This window comes from Ictidomys tridecemlineatus, chromosome 13 (genome assembly GCF_052094955.1).
Source record: "Ictidomys tridecemlineatus isolate mIctTri1 chromosome 13, mIctTri1.hap1, whole genome shotgun sequence".
NCBI lineage: Eukaryota > Metazoa > Chordata > Mammalia > Rodentia > Sciuridae > Ictidomys > Ictidomys tridecemlineatus.
The window spans coordinates 79,951,243-79,963,983 of record NC_135489.1 but is presented as its reverse complement, the minus strand read 5'-3'; the positions used below and the strand labels follow the sequence as shown (position 1 = coordinate 79,963,983).

General features: G+C 33.1%; 1 non-coding gene across 1 annotated transcript; it reads left to right on the top strand.

The window, feature by feature from the left end:
- The first annotated feature begins 355 nt into the window (after positions 1-355).
- On the top strand, positions 356-491 carry LOC144370229 (small nucleolar RNA SNORA42/SNORA80 family). Its single transcript, XR_013430128.1, has one exon. It is a non-coding gene; the product is annotated as a small nucleolar RNA SNORA42/SNORA80 family (small nucleolar RNA).
- The last annotated feature ends 12,250 nt before the right edge of the window (positions 492-12,741 follow it).

Genomic DNA, 12,741 nt, shown 5'->3' with positions numbered 1-12,741 from the left:
TAATGACTCAAAATGTAGGTCATCTTTTTGTATCTACTTTGACAATTTTCATCCCTGGTTAGAGAAGAGTTCATTCAGGTCTGTTGTCTATTTTTAGTTTTGCCACATTTTTAATGGTAAGTGGGAAAATGTCATCATTACATTATTATTGAAAATATTATGATAGTGAAAATATTAATCTTTTGTTGAATTTACTCCTGTATGTCTTATTATTTTTGATGCTACTAAAACCAGAATCACTTATGTTGATTTCTATATCCTTACACTTTCACTTGTCAAGCATCCTCATAGCTACCTCAATTTTCTGAGTATATTAAATCTTTACTTCTTATTATTTATTTATTTTCCAAATAATGCACAGGCTTGAATTTATGGCGTGCTCATCCCCTTCGGGCTTTCACGGTGTTTAATGCCAGAGCCAACTGTGCCTCTGAAGCATTGCCTGGTTTTTGTACCCACAGGCTGCTGGCAGTGAAGTGGGTTGCACAGTGTGAGAAAAAAAAGAAAGAAAACAATAAAATAGAATAAACATAAAAATAACCTCACAATAGTTTCAAGTGCATGGTCATAGCATTAAAAATTGGTTGTAAAAAAATAAGATAAATCAATGACAAAAAGAAATTAGGAAATCCTGCTAAGCAAATTAGTGGACAAAGCAGAAAGATGTCATTGAACATCTTCTGTATGTTAAACACAGTATTTTAAAAAAAAAACTGACTTTAAGAGTTTACCATCTGTTTATACAGAAGACACCTACATGTATTCAAATTAGAAGAATTTATATAATCGCAGTAAATTATTTTATAGCACAAATATCACTTTATAAGTGCAGAGAAGAGACCAATTAATGTGTTATGAAATATAACTAAGACTTTGGAAGAAAACGGAGCTTGAAGCAGCGGTGGAAACAGCAGGGATGCTAGTCTGATTGAATAAAATGGATGAGGCCTGGATGCAAGAAGTGTCTCCTCTTGTAGATCTCTGCAAACTGGAAGCTTCACCATTTGATAGGAACAAAAATAGTAAATAATCAAACCACGATCTAGTACTGTACAGCTGAAGCAGTGAGTCTCAGCAAGAGGGTGAAAATGTGCTGGTTACACATAGCTAATTCTCTGTGTTCTGGAGAAATGAGAAGAGTGGGAAGGCCCAGGGAGCTTCATTAGCACATCAGGCCAAAAAGTAAGAGAAGGGTCTCAGTGCAAATGGAGAGTGGTGTATACAATGTGAAGATTTCAACCTTAACAAGGAGGACTTTGATGAAGACACACTGAGCTAACTTACGAGTTGACTATTTGTTCAGAACTTAGAAAGCAGTGAGACATTTCTTAAAACACTGCAGAGTTAAGACAGCAATGGCACGAAAGCCTTTTCAACATAAGTACGAGAAAACTTCTGCAATCAGTTCTTGGAAGTGTCTCCATGGTGATCATCATCTCTAGGACCTTGTTTCTATCATGGAGGGTTCTGAAAGAATGAAACCTGAGATAAGCAGCAGTGATGTCTTTTGTTTTGACTAAAGAATTTATAAAAGTTTCTTCCTTACTTTGCAGTGGTGAAATTATTATTATTTTTCTTTTTTTAAAGTAAAAAAAAAATGTGTATTCTCAAGAGAAGCGGGCCACTTATTTTCCAAAGTAAAAGAATTGGTGTTTCTGAAGGAAGAATTTCTGAGCTTAATTTCTCTGTAATTTGATTAAAATCTTTTTAGAAGTTTTCTAGAATTAGCATTTTACTTGTTTACATGAAGTAATATGAGCTGTGATCCTGAAGGAGTTATGCACAGTCTTTTTGTTCTTGTTGGTTTCTTTCATAGTCTTGTGATTGAAGTTTGAAATAAATTTATAATCATTTTCTTATAGAAGTCTTAATTTCTGGGTGTTTATCCCTCACTGTAGGTTGAATTCAAAGTTGTTTTTCCTCAACAGTCAGAATACATATACCAATAGCACATTCTCGTGGATCACACTCCATCCTTTATTCTCCAGCATTCCTACCCAGATTCTAAATAGTAGCAACAAAACCTGGTGGGTCATTTATGATTTCTAGTTAGTAACATTCCAAATATCTTTTTTTTTGATCCCTAGTGGTAATTATTAAAGTGAATACTGTCATTAGCATTATTCATTTCTTCCCAAGATTTGGTGGCTACAGTTATTTTCAATTTTAGTAAGTTTTAATGGACTCTCTGATTTATTCACCACCATGGCTTCACATCTGTCTCACCGTTTTTCAAATGTGTACCCAGTGAAATGGCTGCACTAAAATGTATAAGTGTGGTTCGTTGCCATATTAGTCTCTGAAGTATAATGATCAATGTGTTTGTGTCTTTGATCAAGGCAAGGCAAGACAGCAGGACAGTACTGTTTCCCAGGTTAGCAGCAATGACCTTAGCTTTTCTCTTCCAGGTTACAGGCACAAAGTAACTGTCACTGCCAGGATCAGCTCCTAGTTCAGTTTTGTGAGGGTGAGAGAACTCTAGTACCACCTGTTGGAGAAAATGATAGATACCAGGATGACACTGAAGTTACATGACCATAAATTCAGTCTTGGAGGTTCACATCTATCCATGCACATTCTCTATTTGTTTTGTTTAGAGATCATTTAAATAATATTTTTACTTTAAATTTTAAAGTAAAATTTAAAAAATTTAAATTAAAGAAAAAAAATTGAGTTTTTATTTTACCATGTATCAGTCATTGTAGGACTGCCATTTAGATTGCAGATTATCTTAGTTCTGATTCTAAAGTTACTTATTGTGGGCTGGGGTGTGGCTCAGTGGTAGAGTGCTTACATAGCATGCATGAGGCACTGGGTTTGATCCTTAGCACCACATAAAAACAAAAAAATAACAATATTGGGTTCACCTAAAACTAAAAAATAAATTTTAAAAAATAAAGTTACTTATTGTTATTCACAAAGCTCAAGTTTTCAGTTTCATGAAAAAAGAATATCATTTTTTCCAAACATAGAAGTATTAAAACAGAACAGGATTGTATAAAGTACAATGTTGGAAAGTATAGAAGAATAGCACATTTTTCAAATGATTTCTGGTGTGGTCATCAGAATTTGAAATACTCGTGATCAACTATGGGCAAGAATTACAAAATGACAAAATTTGAAGATTTCATTGTAGTTACAAGCTTTAAGCATATTATTTTGTAGGAAAATTTTAAGAAATTACATTAACATTGGGAAAAAGAGAATCTAGTTCAATTCCTACCTTCATTTAATCTAATGAATCAGCAGAACACAGCAAATTTAAAAATATTTTCTTGCCATTAAACCAACAGTTGAAAACACCCACCTATATATGCTATGTTTGCATTTATCTTTTTCAATTACATAAAAAATAGAAGCATTTAAAAAATCATTTTGGACAATAGCTCATTGAATATTAATACATAATGTATTAATACTAATAATAACCCAGTGTATTAATCCTAATAATAAATCGTAAGCTCTATGATGATAGAGTATTTGTATATTTAGCTATTTTATTTTTGATGTCTTATATTCAATAACTAAGCACTAAAAAAAAGATGAATTAATTTGCCCAACAAATACATTTAAAAAGGCTAAATATTTCCTTAATGGATCTCAATTTCAGTGGAAGTCACCAGTCCTAATGACACTCACCTCCTAGTAATCAAAGCAGTAAAAGGATGATAGAGATTGAAGATGTTGGTGTACTAGGAAATATATCCTTGGAAATTTGGTCACTGTAATTTTAGAAAGTGGATTTAATAATGAGTGATAGAGTATAAGCTATGTGAGGAAAATACAATTTTGGCCTGGTCTCTGTTTTATCTTTCTCATGTCTCTGATCAAAACACCCAACAAGAACAACAGAGGAGGAAAAGTTTACTTGGCACTCATGGTTACAGAGGTCTCAGTCCATAGATAGCTGACTCCATTGCTCTGGGCAAAACAACATGGTGGGAGTGTGTGGCAGAGGAAAGCAACTCAGAACATGGCACTAGGAAGCAGAGAAAGGTCTCTGCTCATGAATGATACAATATATGCCCCACCCTCAAAGACCTACCTTGTCCAGCTACACCCTACCTGTCTACACTTACCATGTCATTAATCCATTTAAGTGAATCAATGTATAGATTAGTTTAAGGTACTCATAACCCAATTATTTCACTTGTAAATTTCTTGCATTGTCTCACACATGAGCTTTTGGAAGACACTGCATATCTAAACCATTACAGTCTCTTGTTTCTAGCAATGGACTCTACTAGAGAGAAAGTGTTATTTATTTAATAAATACTAAATCTGATGAATTGTATCACATATATGTGAAGAAAGATGGTTTTAGGTTGAAATGGGAAAGCAGAGAGATATTTCTTCCCTGTTGTTTTTATAACGAATTTCCCTAAACTTCTCAGCTTAAGCTAATAGCAACACACTCTTGCAATTCTGTGATTAGAGAGAGGTTAGATCCAGGTCTCACTGGAAGAACCTCCAGGTATTCATAGGACTGGGTTCATTCTGAAAGCTTCAAGGGAGATATACCTTCTAGCCTCTTTCAGACTTTGAAGGCTGCTAGTGTTCCCTGGCTCATGGCACCACATGGCCGCAACCTTTGTACTCACCATCTTCCCAATTTTTGCTGAAAGACCCTCCTGATTCACTTTCCTTTGTAATCTAATTGGGTTCCAGGATGATCCTGTCTTAAAACCTTTAACATAACTTCCCCTCTCTCTACAGAGTTAGGTGATAAATTCACAACTTCTTAGGATTAGAATTTGCACATACTTCAAGGGCCATTATTTTCCCTATCAAAGAAGAGACATGATCCACCATGAAGCTAAGAGATTTAGCTCTAAATATTAAATCTCTCTCAGCCAGTGACCATAGCTATGCCTATGAATGCATATGGTACAACTATGGGATTGAATTCATTTGGCTTATACAACCAAATTAAAAGTAGGGATGATGTTGAATTTTATAATTAAAGTTAACACAACAAATAAGTGAGTTAACTGTCATTGTCATTGTTCAAATAGACTTTTTAGGATAATCAAAGGGGACTTATTTTAGGTTAAAGGGATGTACTAAAAGATCAACATAAAACTTTACATCCATTTATTTCTTTGTTTTATTGTTAACTTATAAGATTTACAAGTAACAAGCAGTTTGGTGAAAAAAAGACATTACTTTGTGGAACTGATATCATTGGTTAATATAAAGTGATTTTTTTATGACATGGTTAGTTGTTAAAATACATCATTTGGAATATTGGGTATGGCAATTTTGCTTTCTAAGATACATGTTAATACTAAAAGAACTTACCCAAGTGACTTGGCCACCTGTATCCACAGAAAGTATGACTTTACCCTCTGATTTTCAAAATTCTAATTTTAAATGTAATATAATTTTATTAAATACTATCTGTGTACTACATTATCTGCAAAGCTTAGTATAAATTTTGTGGGGGATCTAAAAATGAGAATGTAGCAATTATTATCCCAAAAGAATAAATTTATAAACTGCATGCTTATCCATAAAAAAGACAATCAGCCTACTCTTTTTCCTCTGATTAATCAGTTGAAATACACAAAATGCAGCAGCAAAAGGATTGCTTTAGCAGTGCCTAGTTTGTTGGGAGGATATATCTGTATCTAAATTGGTTTCAAAAGTAGCATTTTTTTTTCACATTAACAAATTCACAGATTTGACATCCTTATCTATCTTCCAATTAAAATAACACTGTAATTACCTCAAATTCCAGAAAGATGTTTAGTGAATCCAGTCAGTGAGGAAATATAATCATAAAATTAGAGTTAATGTTATTTGAGAAGTTGATTCTAATAGTAAAGCTTTATATCTGTTATGAAGTATCGTATCATTAGTATGCTCACAATTACATGGATACACTCATTGTGAAACATTTCTTTCTGAAGTGAGTCTTATAAAAATGAATTTTATCAAAATTGTATAATCATCTTTTAATACTTAAATATATTCCCCTTTAAGTATTTATTTATTTTTATTTCCTGGATTTAAATAAAGGGGTATAACCCAAGTTTAACTTCAATTATGGAGCTGCTATATATATTTCTATTTAATTATTTTCTACAATGGGAAATATAACCTTGCTTCCAAAGGAAATAAATAAAGACTGATATTTGAGATAAAATACCATTTAAAACATGAAAGCATATCATTGATTCTTATGCATGCTGCTGTTGTCTCTCTGGAGCCTGAAGACTTAAATGACACTGATTATACCTGTTACACTAATGCATTATTCATGAAATTGATGATAGAGCATCTTGAAACAGCCTGTCATTCCCCATTACATTCCATCAAAGAACCATATGCTGTTCATGCAGTGTTGATACTGAGGCATACATAACACACTCAGAAGGCATATGGAGGCATTAGAGGCTTTTGGGTAAGGCTTTGAAAATACTTTTTCAGTGTTTTGAATGGCTTACATGAATGTGCAATGGCTTGACTGGCCAGTTTCAAAAGAGAAGGCAATAGGTAGCCATCCCCTCAGCAACATTACCTGGCCTGTGACTAGCTCTCAGGCAGACTTCAGAAACTGCAGCCTTATTGACTTTCCCCCTCACCAGTCACATGAGTTAACAATGTGGTTGTGAACTTGAGCTGAGTTCTGTCAGTGTCTGTAATTAATCCATTTCCTGTTACAAATAACACAATACCACAGAGTGGGTACATTTCAAAGAAAAGAGATTTATTTTGGCTCATTGTTTTGAAATTTCAAGATCAAAGGGTCACATTGGGTGATGATTTTCTTCCTGACAGGACCCCAAGATGTCACAGGGGACAGATGTGCTCATGGGTATGTACTCTGCTCTCTTATATAAGCATAGGATTTCAACATGATGGGCAGCCTCACCTTGATTACCTTATCTAATCTATCTAATCCTAAAGCCTCCTAAAAATGCTGCCTTAAAATGCTTTTTTTTTGGATTAAGTTTCCACTTTCTCAATACCTTACACTGGGAATTAAACTCCAAAAGGAATTTCAGAAAGGATAAACCATTTTCTAATTATAGTAGCCTCTGTCAGAATAATGATATTTAATAAATCCTGACTGTATTTGCCAGATTTCTGGCATGTAGTCAGTCAGGTAAGAACAGAGGCAGAAAGGCATCTTTGAAGAACAGGAAGTCACATTACAATTTGCACTAAAAGAGGCTCTGCATGTTTCTTATATTTTGAAGCAATCACCATTTTACTAAGTATATTCTTTTACACAATTTATTATGTTGTCCTATAAACCAAATGATATATAAGGGATCTTTGTGGCCAAAAGATTTTGAGGATTTTTTTTTTAACTCTGTGACCATTGGCAGTATCCAAAGCTTTCTTCTGGTTTGTCTGAGCCATATGCCATTGGATGATAGCATTTAGTTCTGTGTTCATTTTACCTTGAAAATGTGATGCTACATTTTTTTATCAGTGGGAAACACAGTCAGAGTGGGTTTTGATTATTAAAATAGAAAACTTCTCTCTCTTCACCCTCCTTTTCATAATCAGTTAATAATAGTGGCAAAGAATTCATGTGCAGCTAGCTCTCTACCTAAGCACATTAAAGATTTTCTCATTTAAGATTAGGAAATAGCCAATTCCTTTGGACATGAATGTCCCTTAAAACTTAATAGAGTTATCTCTACTTTTCATTTTGGGATTATCCTTTTTATGCCTTTTGAGACAGAATTGAAAATAAACTCACCATATGGGAAACATAAAATCTAAAAATAAACTGAATTAATTCTTTTAGAGTGACAATATGGGAAGACAAAGTATCAGCTCATAATCCAGCACTAAAATTTAGATTGTCAAAGAGTTAATATTTTAAAATTAGAGGATTATTTCTTGATGCTTGTAAAAATACTTGGATTTTGAGTTTAAGACCACATACCTTCTGCTAAAAAATAATTTCTAAAATACACTGAAATGAAGATGTAACATTAATCAAATTACAAGTGATATTTATAACAGTTTTTCATTGAAAGCTAGCATTACAAACTGCTGATGTTTGTCAGAAGTATAAGACATTTATGGCTGAAATTGATATGAGTATTGAATGTTTATTCCTCTTAAATAATGCAATTGCTCCCCCAAAATCTTCAATAACAAATGAATGCATGTGTGTGAGTATATCAATATGGATAGATCACATATATTTTAAATTATTTGGTGATGGATAAAATTATATAATGTATTATTATATAGCATTATGATATCTACATAACCAAAGCATGTATTATATGTGTGATGTATACATGCATTACATGTAAAACATATATAATAACTGAAGCAATTTGTTCATGAGATCTCTAACTCCTTGTGTTAATGCAGAAGGTAAAATCAGATTATGAAAACTTTCATCAGTGTACCAATACATTTGATGGATTAATAATTAAAAATATTAGTGGCCTGAGTAATAACTGTAGGCAGGTAGGTATAATAAGAGGAAGTTGGTCATTGGGGTATGCCTTGGTGGTTTGGTTTTTGTCCTTGGTGTCTCAGTCTCTGTGCTTTCTTGGTTCCCTGAGTTGAGCAACTTTCCTCTCTCCTACACTTTTGCCAGGATTTTCTGCCTCAGCTTGGGTCCACAGTGATGGAGTCCAATGACCATGGACTGAATCTCTGAATTCCTGTGCCCCAAATGAATATTTCCTCCTCTGAGTTGTTCTTGTCAGATATTTTGGTTAAATTGAGGCAAAGCTGACTTTCAAAATAATGTAATACTTATATACACAGCATAGACAATTTTTTTTCTGAAAATAATATGGTCACAGATCTCAAAAATAAACATGCAACTTTTTCAAAAATAAACATATACATGTTTCTGTACATGTCTGTCTTGTGAATTTGTTCATAAGGAGATTTATAGTACAACATTTTGTTATTTTTGTATACTTAGAATAGTCTTTTATTTTGTGCTTTAGTCCTTCAGAATAATTATTGACAAGTCCAACTTACTACCTGAAATTCAATTAAAAGTTAGCCTGTGCTATGTTTTATTATTGAAATATTTTGTTTTTATAGTTAAATATGTATATGTTCTGGATATTATTTTTTAAGTAGTTGTATGTCATTAAATACACTGTGTGTTCTATGTAAAATAGAAAGTGTCTGATATCAGTGGGAAAAGATAGAGATCTACCTAGTATTTGTGTCTTGGTAGCTCTTTTATAGTTGTGATGACCTTTGTGAATTTTGATACCCATGGCTAGCTTTCATGTATATATTAATATATATGTTCATATACTATCAGAATTTCTGTGCTTTTTTGAGCCTTAGATGGACACTCACTGCCTTATCCTGAAATCACACATCAGAGTTCTGACATCATAGCCTTAGAATGCCTTTTCACAACATCTAGTCTCTTGATCAATGTTGGATATTTTCATCTTTCTTTCTCCTCAATTGTTGAAGTTTCCATATGGTTTTCCTTCTGTGTTTGGTTAGCATGGTAAAATCCATTGAAAGAGAGTTATTTTGTATTTCTTTTTAAATTGACAAAAATTGTATATATGCATGAGGTTAAATAAATTTTAAATATGAAATTAACCTTGTTATCTTGGGGTAAGACTTACTTGGTCATGATTTTAATAAACACACAAACACACACACACAGAGTTCACATTTATTATGTTTGTTTTAATAAAAATTTATTAAGAATTTTCTTATAACATTTATGAAAGATGTTAGTATATATTTTTCTATTTTATAACATCAAGTTTTGATTATGAGGATTAAGTTATCATCTTAAATAAGTTTAGAGTATATATCTATTCTTATATTTCCTGGGCGGGGGATGCTGAGTTTTGGTGCATATTTCCCTTAAATATTGGATAAAACTCACAAGAAACCTATCTGGATTTGGAATTTGTGTTTGCATTTAATTTTTTTAGATATAATATGAGTTATTTAAATTTATTTCAAACTGTCTGGTTTATAAAAATAAATATTGAAAAATACACACAATGTAAAGTCTTCTGTATTACAGTTTTGACGCATACAATTCAGGAGGATGTAGTGTGTTCACAGTGCTCTGCAATAGTCACTTCCCAGGTCCACAGTATTTCCAGCCTCCTAAAAGGAAACCCACACCCATCATCTACTCTCTATCAGATACTCTACCAGCCCCTGACAGCCTTGCACACTCGCTTGCTGTAGCCACTGGCTCCTGTCCAGACTCTGACAACATTGATTCTCATTTTTTGATGTTTATTTGAAGGATCAAACCCTCAAAGACATTTTCCCATAACTATGTCCTGACTTTATTTCTCATCTTTCTGGAGTCATTAAAATTTAGAAAAAAAATTAATTTGAATTGTTTTATTAATCTTTAAACTAAATGCATAAGTAACCATTAATTATTGCAAATGAACCAATGAAACTGAATTTCTGGGATGTTGGGACTTGTCTGCAAGGGTAAAAGGAAAAGAAAAAGGGTAATGTTTATCACTGTTATTGTCGACTCCTGTGTGTTACAGAATACACTAAGAGATTGTCATTGTTCTCAGTGGCTAAGTGCCCATGAGTTCAATCCCCAGTAGCAAAAAAAAGTGGGGGGGGGATTGTCACTGTTTTTGTATTTATTCAAAACTTAGATTTCAAATGGAATTCAAACTCAGAATTTCCATCTTACTGTAGCACAGCCTAGTCCTTAATAATAAATCACATTTATATAATCCCTCAATTTTTACTGTATTTTATATAATCTTCATTTTTATAAATAAGAAATGAATGCTTAGGTAATTAGGTATAGATTACAAGGGTATGATGAGCACTAGGTGAGGCCAAAGCTTAAAAGTACACTTTCTGATGTTCCAACAAGTTCAATTTTACTCTATTTTCGTGACTTATGGTGTGTTTGTGAGAAACTTGCACATGCACACACACCAATAACAATAGAACTGTGCAAGTCTTCTTTCTCTCCTCATTCTATTTTCTTTTCTTTTGCACTTATGTTAAGCTTATTAATGCCTTAATAAGTAGAACTATGAAAAATATTTTAGAATCTTTTAAACTTAAATATTATGATTTGGATTCATTCAGATGGACAAAGTTCTCTTCTCAAATGATGTCAGCCCCAATGGAATTAGCTGTAGAGCCAACGGGGCAGTAACCAGTTATATTCCTGAGGTATTTGTGATATATTTTCTAACATCTAGTATTTATTTTCTTTCCTAATTTCTTATTCTGATTCCTTGGCATTCCAGTGAATCTTGTGAGGCACCCAATCTCCTCATAATAAATTTGTTTTTAATTTAATCATTATATTAGGACTAAGAAACCTGACTGGTCACAATATTTTATTACATGTGAAGTTCAGTGAACTGAGTGCAATTCAGAAATGGGCTGTTGGTCCAAATGGGGCTGAATTAATTTACAAACCAGCTGAAGGTCAAATGCTGGAAGATTATGCTACCCTAATAAATTTTTTTTTGAAGAACAAGCTTTGAAGATCCATCAAAAATTATATGGCTGAGGAATAAGGTGATTGAATATCCATAAACATAAAGGATAATATATTTAAATTCCTAGAATTCTTAGTTAAAGAACAGTAGAAACCATAGGGGATTCCTACAACTGTTCTAAAGGAATCTATCTGTAAATATTCACAGAGCTAAAATATTACTACAGGTGCTAATTTATGCCTCAAGGATGCTAACATACAATTTTCAGCTTCATCAAGTTTCATGAAATAAAGTATTTATCAGGTGGAGATTATGAAAATTTTAAAATAGATACTTTTGGAGTATCTATTTTGGTGAGTATTCCAGCTCCAAAGTAACAGTGAGATCTTTTTTTTTTTTTTTTTTTTTTAGAGAAAGAGAGAGAGAAAATATATGAAACTTTTTTGTAGATGGATACAACACAATGCCTTTATGTGATGCTGAGCCCATGCTAGGCAAGCTCTCTACCCCTGAGCCACAATCCCAGCCCACGGTGAGATCTTCTAGACAATTAAAGAAGTCACTACTTCATTGAGTGGTAACTATTCTTGCCTTGTTTGAATATTACCACTCAAATGGGTTCCTTGAAACAGAAAATTGGTTACCAAACTGAAATCTCCCCCATTGCCCATTCTTAGAAGAAACACAGATCAAATTTGAATAACAAAGTATCCTGGGAGGCAATTACAAATTCAAACCTTGAAGGATTACTCCATTCAGAGAAATTCAGGGACTTTCTGAGTCAAATTCCCAGGAATCTAAGAAGTATGTGTGACTGAATAGAAGAGAGAAGTAGAAAATTCAGGTTGGGTTTCAATTAAAATGAATTAAATCTAGATTTCTAATTTGGAAATTTGGATTTTTCAGAAGCTCTACATGCAAGAACCTCTGGTACCACCAAGATTTCTTGTAGTCTCTTCTGAAATCGATTAGTAAGGGGAGAGCCAGCCTCTTTAAAGGACTTTGGTTGGATGTTTCAATTATTTTTTGCATGTTTTGGCTGATTGTGATGGTATTGCATTTTCATGGACTTTTCCATTTCAGTGGTGATAAGAGGTACTTTTCATCAGAGGCCACATGACATATTTTTGTTCTTTCCAATGGACCAGTCAGTGGTAATAACAACAACAAAAAACAAAAAACAAAACAACAACAAAACAAAACAACAACAAAACAAAACAATGTTAATGATGTGGATTCCAAGGAGAAATTCAAATACTAACACAGGAATGAAAAAATAATGGGGAGAATCTGGACTATCCACTGGCACCCCTGAACTCAA